This window comes from Pinus tabuliformis, chromosome 2_1 (genome assembly GCF_031772625.1).
Source record: "Pinus tabuliformis cultivar Carrire ecotype Pingquan chromosome 2_1, CPIR1, whole genome shotgun sequence".
In the NCBI taxonomy this organism is placed as follows: domain Eukaryota; kingdom Viridiplantae; phylum Streptophyta; class Pinopsida; order Pinales; family Pinaceae; genus Pinus; species Pinus tabuliformis.
This window is the reverse complement of record NC_142299.1, coordinates 492,747,968-492,756,090: the sequence shown is the minus strand read 5'-3', so window position 1 is coordinate 492,756,090 and position 8,123 is coordinate 492,747,968. Positions and strand designations below refer to the sequence as shown.

Below are 8,123 nucleotides of genomic sequence, written 5' to 3'. Positions count from 1 at the left end.
GAGGTATATATAATATAATTTTTAATTATATATATTATAAATTTATATATATGTATATAATTTTGAAATTTTCATGTTCATATTCATTGTTCAATAATGCTAATTCATCAAGATTCAATACCATAAGATTCAATAATAAAATTCAATATGAAATTCAAATATTCAAATACAATGTACATTGATCCATATCAATTATCATTCATCAATCATCATTCTATAATTTACATTGAAAACCAAAATAATAACTGAAACTAACATATATTCCAAACAGTTGTTTCTATATGATTAAATCAAAAAGCTATAAATAAATTAACTTCTAATATATCTGACCAAACTCTGCTATTTCGCTTTGGTTTTCACTAAAAGAATGACGATAGATGAACCACATACCTGTAATCTTACAACGCTCTTAATTTGTTCACGGTCTAGAGGTTGGAAAACAATATACTCATCAATGCGATTCATGAACTCGGGGCGGAATGTCGTTTGAGCCACTTCCATAACCCTGTTCTTCATTCTCTCATACAGTTCCTGTTTTGAGCCAGGTTCATCATCAAGCCTACTTAGAATGCACTGAGAACCAATGTTTGAAGTCATAATAATGACAGTGTTGGTGAAGCTTACAGTTCGACCCTGAGAATCAGTGACCCTTCTGTCATCTAAAATCTGAAGTAGAATATTGAAGGCATCTGTATGTGCCTTCTCAATTTCATCAAACAGAATAACTGCATAAGGCCTTCTACGTATAGACTCAGTCAACTGTCCCCCTTCTTCATAACCCACATACCCTGGTGGTGCTCCAATCAACCTTGAAACTGCATGCTTCTCCATGTATTCACTCATGTCAATCCTCACTAGAGCTTCATCAGTATTAAATAAATAGGATGCAAGAGCCTTAGCTAATTCTGTTTTGCCAACCCCTGTTGGGCAACGACTACTAAGTGCTAACAGCAAGCCGTTGCGTGGAGAAGAGCGAGGATGCGTTGAAGCTCTCATGGGCGCAGTGAGCGCAGATGGAAGAAAAAAAATGCGTTGAGGTAAGAGCATAATGAATGGCGGCAGAATGAAAACTTGAAAAGTGGAGTTAACCCTAACTTGTTCATGTAATTTTTTATTTGTAATTGTTAATTTAGTTTATTTTTATTTTTTATGTTCTTTTAATAAATTAATTTTCATTTTCTTTAAATTTTTTTTTTTGGTTTATAAAGGGTAATTAGACAAAAATGAAGGGGGGACGCCCAGAAGTACCCCTTTCGGGGAGTAGAGTCTCCCACATTGGGGAAACGCACCCCCTTGCGTCTCCCCGAGTCTCCCCAAAAGGGGGATGTGGGGAAACACACCCTCGAGAGTCTCCCCGTCCCGGGTGCGTGGGGTGCGAGGGGTGCGTGCACCCCACCCTGGGGGACGCGTCCCCGTGGAACACTGTAAATTATAAATTAATAATTATAAAAATAATAAATTATATTTTTTATTATTTAATGAATTCAAAAAATTATTTGAAAAATGTTTAACCTATTGCGCTTCTTGGTGTGTATTAATTCAAATACACTCCAGTTGCACTCGCATCTGGAGGAGCTACGTGTTTGGCTGGGCACTCGAATGACAACCCTTTTGGATATTGGGTACCCTAGCACCATTGCTTCTCCACCATGCATCTACAACAAATAAAAGAAACATAAGAAAAAATTGAAATTTAAAAGTTGAAGAGACAATGAAATCTGAAAATTGAAACAAACTAAAGCTTACCTAGCATTTTGGTATTCCTTTCATGGATAGCCATGTCAAATCTAAATGTGCCACCTGTTATCTTGTATATCTCCATTTCTTTAGAAATTTTTGCATGTTTTGTTGGTGATGACTCCATCTTCTAAACACAAGTGAAGAATCCATCCATGACCTCAATAGCAAATATGAAACCACAAGAATAAGAAAATGTGGGATTCAGGTAGATCCCTGCAACATGAATGGGATGATGGAGTGTATTGTTCCATCACTCATCAATCATTGCCCATATCAGTTGTTTCTCAAACTCCTCATCCCCCTTCTCATCATAATAGATGCGAATGGATTCCTTGGCCTATTCATGGCCTCATACAAGCAGGCCATTGCAGCTAAATGACAAAGCATGCCACCCCTCTGAAAGAAACATTCTCTTCACATACCACATAAAATTCAATAGAGATTGAAGAGACATGAATCTAGTGGCAAACCATGTAACAGCAGGGTGCACCAAATCCTTGTTGTTGGTGAATGTTCTCATCAAATGAAGCACAAATGCATGATTATGTATATATTTTGTAATGATTTTTGATGATTCAACAATATCCTTAGCAAAAGGAATTTTTCCTATGTCCTCCAACATCAAGTCTATGTAGTGTGCAATATAAGGTGTCCAAAATAAGTTGGGATGCCTCTCCATAACCATCTTGCCAGCAACAACATAATTTGCAACATTGTCCATAATGACCTAGACAACATGTTGTGGACCCACCTCTTGATTGAACATATTCAACAAATCACATAATAATTGTGCATCTTTGATATGTGTAGATGCATCAATAGATTTCATAACATTGTCCCCTTGGGACAATTAACCAAGAAGTTATTGAGGGTTCTATCTTTTTATTAGTCCAACCTTCTGACATCACAGTGCATCTCATCTGTGCCCATGATGCCTAGAGGTTTGAACTCCTCTCATCTTGCAGTGCATTCAGCCTTTTCATTCTGAAGAAATTGCCCTCTAAAGTAATCATAGGAAGGGGCTTTCTACCTCGGGCCAACAAAAAAAATAACATCAATCATGGGTTGGAAAAATGGATTTTTCCTAGAAATGTTGGAGGGAACATCACTCCAAAGAAGACACCTTCCCAACAATTTGTCATTTTCTTCCTTCTCTTTTTTTTAAGATCTAACCTAATAGATGGTTGTGCACTAGGTGTGGTTCTAGGAACAAAAAATGATGAGGCAGTGGTGGGGTTGACTATAGAAATTGATGCTAAAGACAAACCACTCTCACGGTCAACTCCCATCACTCCACCCCCTATCATTTGATTCTTCAGAGTTGCCTTGGTCAGTTTGGTTGTCTATATATCTTCTAATGATTTGAGCGCTCTACATATTATTTATGGATTTGTATTTGTGCAAAGCCCTACTTCATGTCCAGCAATTTGTGAAGGGTGGAATTTCAATCGGTATACTCCCCTTGTCATACGCTGCCACATAACTTGCAAGTCAAATTTGATCCATTAAACCCCCCATCAAGTTCACCAAATTCCCATATAGGGTCCAATTTTCATGGCATGTTTGTAAATTTGTTGAACTCTTGAGTCTTAATGTAAGATTGAAGTTTGAACCTAGGGCACAAGAAGAATTTAATGTTAAATCAATGAAATTAGCAATCAACATTTTGAATTTTTGGAAAAAAAAATACCCTCCACTCAATGCAACAATAATGGAAAAAAGAACACACTCAAACCCAAGCAAAAATCATGGAAAAAAACTAGATCACAAGAATAATTTAAACAAATAAAACTAATAATCAGCATTTTCAATTTTTTAGGAAAAGAAAACCCTGTCCACTAAATTCAACAAAAATGGCAAAAAAACACATTCAAACTCAAGCAAAAATCATGGAAAATATGTGGGTGACTGAAACCCAAGGAAAAAAAGGAGAAAAAAAAAAGCAGGGTCAAATTTGATGCCCATTCCTGAAATCTACGCCTTGTTGAAGAAACTTGGTCCAAATTCAATTTTTTTTTACTTGGGATCCTAAATTCTTTTGGTTTTCCCCTTTATTTCCCTTGTAGATTATTTCTCCTCCTCCTTAGTTCTCTCCCTTGCCCGTTGATTGCAAAATGAAACAAAAAAACTCAATTTCACCTTTAAAAAGTCATTTCTGTGGCCGATGATTTTTACCCATCCAATCACGATTTTTACCCTTCTGATTGCGATTTTTTCGTAAAAATTGTGATTAAGTTGAGATTTTTTTCAAAATGAAAAAAATGTTGATTTAGGATTTTATTGTTTTAATGAAAAAATCACCGTTCTTTCAAAATCGTGATTTAATCATGATTTTCGTAACACTGATTAATATATAGGCTTAGACAACTCATTAAAAATAAAATCGTAACTAATCCAAAGGTCTTCCCTTCATTTCCCATTGTTTCGCTAGTTTTCTCTAAAATTTATTGTTGACTCCACTTTCTCCTTCCTTTTGGTGGTAGGATGGTGTAGTATGCCTTGCAGGAAATACCTTAAGTTTCACCCAAATTTTCTGAGCGTTGTCTGATATCGAGTTAGTGAGATTTTGTCAAACCGTTAGGATGTAAGCTATTGTAGGTGTAACTTGAGTTTAAATGCACAATAGCATAAATACAAACCAGACTTTGAACCACCAATTATTATATCATATTATGTTCAATAATAACATAAATCACCACCACATATTGCATACTTAACAAACTAGAAGATATACAGACATCACCTTACATGGTAGTGGAAAGTATATTGCAATGAACACAATAGAGGAATCTGGTAATGAGTGTTGTGATATGACTTCAGTATGGAGTCCAGTCTCTTGTTCAACTTCAGCCATAGAGATCACATCAAATCAACCCCTTCATTTCACTGCCCTTTTTTCTCTAGTACAGCGCAAATACACTACAGGTGTAGATGGGAAAATTCGTGCACCCTCCAACTAATACACATGCTTAGCAATAGGATTTATCTCTGTGTCTTTGTAACAACAACTTCAGCCTCAACTAATGGAAACCCATTCAGCAAATAAAGGGAGAACATGGCCCACTATTATGATAAAATTTTGGTCCCTTAATAAGGTGGATTCAACCCCTTGTTTTTCTGATCAAAGCTCAGCCCCAACTAAGGGAAATTACACATAAATCAACCTCCTCTTGATGCTCAAATAATCTGGAATAAGCCCTGATGGACTGTTCTCTTAATGTTTGGCCAACGATGCAAGAGAAAATCAACTCGGCTTCTCTTGATTGTGTTTATTTCCTTGCTGAGATCGTCCTCCAATTGTTTGACAATGCGGCCTTGCTGACGTTAATGTGATCTTCAGAGATTCAACCTGCTTTTAGAGAGAATTCGACCTCTTGGAGAATGTTGGCTTGGCCTCTTAATATTAATCCAACTCGGCCTCAAATATGGAAATGATTTTGTTTCTCTCCAAGGGTAGCTCGATCTCTTGGGAGAAATTGTAATTCTTGTCCTCTTGCAAAATTGATATAATACTTATGAATGCTAAATTTTCCTTGAAACACAAGCTCTATTAGATCTTCAAAATATTTTCTGAGAATGATCCAACTAGGGAGGCACTTTTGTCCACTAAAATTGGAGAAAGACTAGCCTGGGTGGCAAGAGATCCACCAAAACTAGTGTGAGGATTTCGCTTGAAACCCTCAAGGCTAAAACTCGCTTGAGCTTCTCTGCAATTAGCAATGAGAATTGATAGGATAGAATAGGATCCTTGTCAATGAGTCCATCCTCTTATAATTTCCCATTGAGTCTCTCCAACCTTCTAGATTCCCCTTCTTAATATTATTTTTATTGGCAGGGGCCACTTTCCACTAAGTGACTTTTTGCCGCCCTTTACCAATAAAATATTATTTGCTGCCCTTTACCAATAAAATATTATTTGCTGCCCTTTACCAATAAAATAATATTTTGCTGCCATTCTCCAATAAAATACTATTTTTCTGCCATTATCTATTAAAATAATATTTTCCCCTTATTATTAATTATAGTTAACCTTTTATATAATGTCAACAAAATTGGGCAATCTCCTTGGTCATTTCCTCACTCACAAAAAGCAGGGACATTATAGTCCTCCCCGCCAAAAATTGCTTGTCCTCGAGCAATTCCACTATATGTTGCTACTCCACAAGCTGGTCCAGCTAATGCCAGTGTCCCAAATGCACCACTTAACCACGCCACACCTTTGTTCCACCTCCACCTGAACAAATGCCGTGATACCACAGTCCTAACCAAGGTTACTTGGGAGCGGGAGCAGGAGCGACATTTTCAAAAGCTGCCGGTTTGGGAGCGAATTTTTATATAATATATATTTTCCTATATTTTGATGCATATATGTCAACAAAAGCATGTAGAATGATGAATTATATATAAAAATCATAAAAACATAGATTGAACCATATAACATCAATCATCTAGAAGTAATAATCTTCATCAACCATGTCCACAAGTTAATAACATACAACATATTGAGTCTCATGATTCATCAATCTTAAAGTTTCAAGCTTTCAAAATTCAATATATAACATTTATCATCATTGATCACCAAAGTTGTACTTGTAAGCTAAGTGTAACCATTACAACAAAGAATATCTAACATGAAATGAAATGAAATAACTTTCACGAAGCATCATATTCATAATTCATTACCAATGAGTTATAATTGCCAACTTCAAACTTCAAACTTAAATTGTCATATATTGTTTACAAAAATATCATAATAAGCATGAAAGAGTCAACAGTTATAAAAACTACTAGAAACTAGAAAAGACAAGTAAATCTATTATCTATTGCTAATGCTTGGGCCTCTTGCCACCGCGAGAAATGTCTAATTTTTTAGTCTTGTTGGAAAATCAAGATCCTTGTCATTAATATCACCCTCATTAACATAAGATAGAAAAAACATAGCATGTCAACTCAATATTTTGTTCGAGTGACAATTACATTTTTAGTAGGGTCATGATAGAGGAGTTCGATAACCATTGTCACTAACATCAAGGTACATAGAGGGATTGGTGCTCTTCATTAAATACGAGTTCCATACCCTAATACATGACAAAATCCAATGGAAACATTACAATCCCCCCAATCTTGAAATCCTAAAAAATTGATAAGTTCGCCGGATTTTGAATGAGATTTAAAATTCTACTTTCTCCATATGAAATCCAATGAGGTCAAAACCACTCTCAAACATCCCGAATCATTTCATGGTAATGTTAAAAATTTAAGTAAAATGATGAAAATGAAGATTAACATTACCATGAATTGCGTATCAATACTAGGGCCATAGGCTTGATAATTAGGCTGCCCCACTAAAAAAATATTTATTTCTTTGAAAAAATTGCATTTGGAATGTTAGTACAAAAAAAAATGCAAAAAATGCTAGGGAGTGAAAATTTCGCTCCCAGATTCGCTCCATGGTCGCTCCCAAAGGGAGCGCGTTTCGGGAGCAGGTTCGAGGGGGTGCGGATCCGCTCCCCCGCAATCCTGGTCCTAGCCCAACCTGATCCATGTGAAGCCCCCTTTGCTCCACTCGCTATCAATCAAGATTCAAGATATAGTCACCAAAATCCCTTTGCATATCGCTAGTAAGTAAAGCACCCTAGTAATGTAAAATCTTGATCAACTCCTTGAGAAGTTGCCCTACTGAGTAATCAATCTCATGCACTTCAAGAGTAGACTCCTGAAGATACAATCCAACCCTTGTGGAGATGAATCCTCGCTCACATGAGCTCCCACTTGATCTCCTCCTATTGATCATCCTGCCATACTAGTGAAGTCCCCCATGTCATCAATGAATCACTAAAGCCCAGTGGAAGATCTAAATGATCTCCCCCTATAGGAACTAGCTCATCCCTAAGGGTAGCTGAACTGCCAAGTCGTGTGATGTTAGGATCCGATGCCCATCACAAAAGGAAACTGTCATGCTGACACCACAACACTCCGGTCATAACATACTGCCCATTATGCTCGTATTGGATCCTCCTCTCCTGTAACTCTTGGCCACAATATCGATAATGATCGAAGCTATGCTCAACCTACAATGCTAGAGCCTAACACTCTATGGCTAGCCTGAACCCTGAGAAACAACAGGGAAAATCTGCCTTGCCATGTGGTGAAGGTCTCAACGACTCTCCATGTGTGAGCTAGATCACCCTCTATCGTGATTCTACTCTCACGAAGTAGAGTGATCCATCAATCAACCGAATCCCTGGATCCCATAACCAAATCTGTTGTGACATAGTTTTGATAACCATTGAAATCCATTCGTACCTTGTCTTTGATCCTTGCTTGTAGTCAATGTGTAGACTCCATATACCATGAATCAATTCAGTGCATGCAAGTTTGCC

The 8,123-nt window shown here is 36.9% G+C and overlaps 1 pseudogene; it reads right to left on the bottom strand.

Moving 5' to 3' along the window:
* Positions 1-339: 339 nt before the first annotated feature.
* Positions 340-996, bottom strand: LOC149201088 (chaperone protein ClpB3, chloroplastic pseudogene; annotated as a pseudogene).
* Between the last annotated feature and the right edge of the window lie 7,127 nt (positions 997-8,123).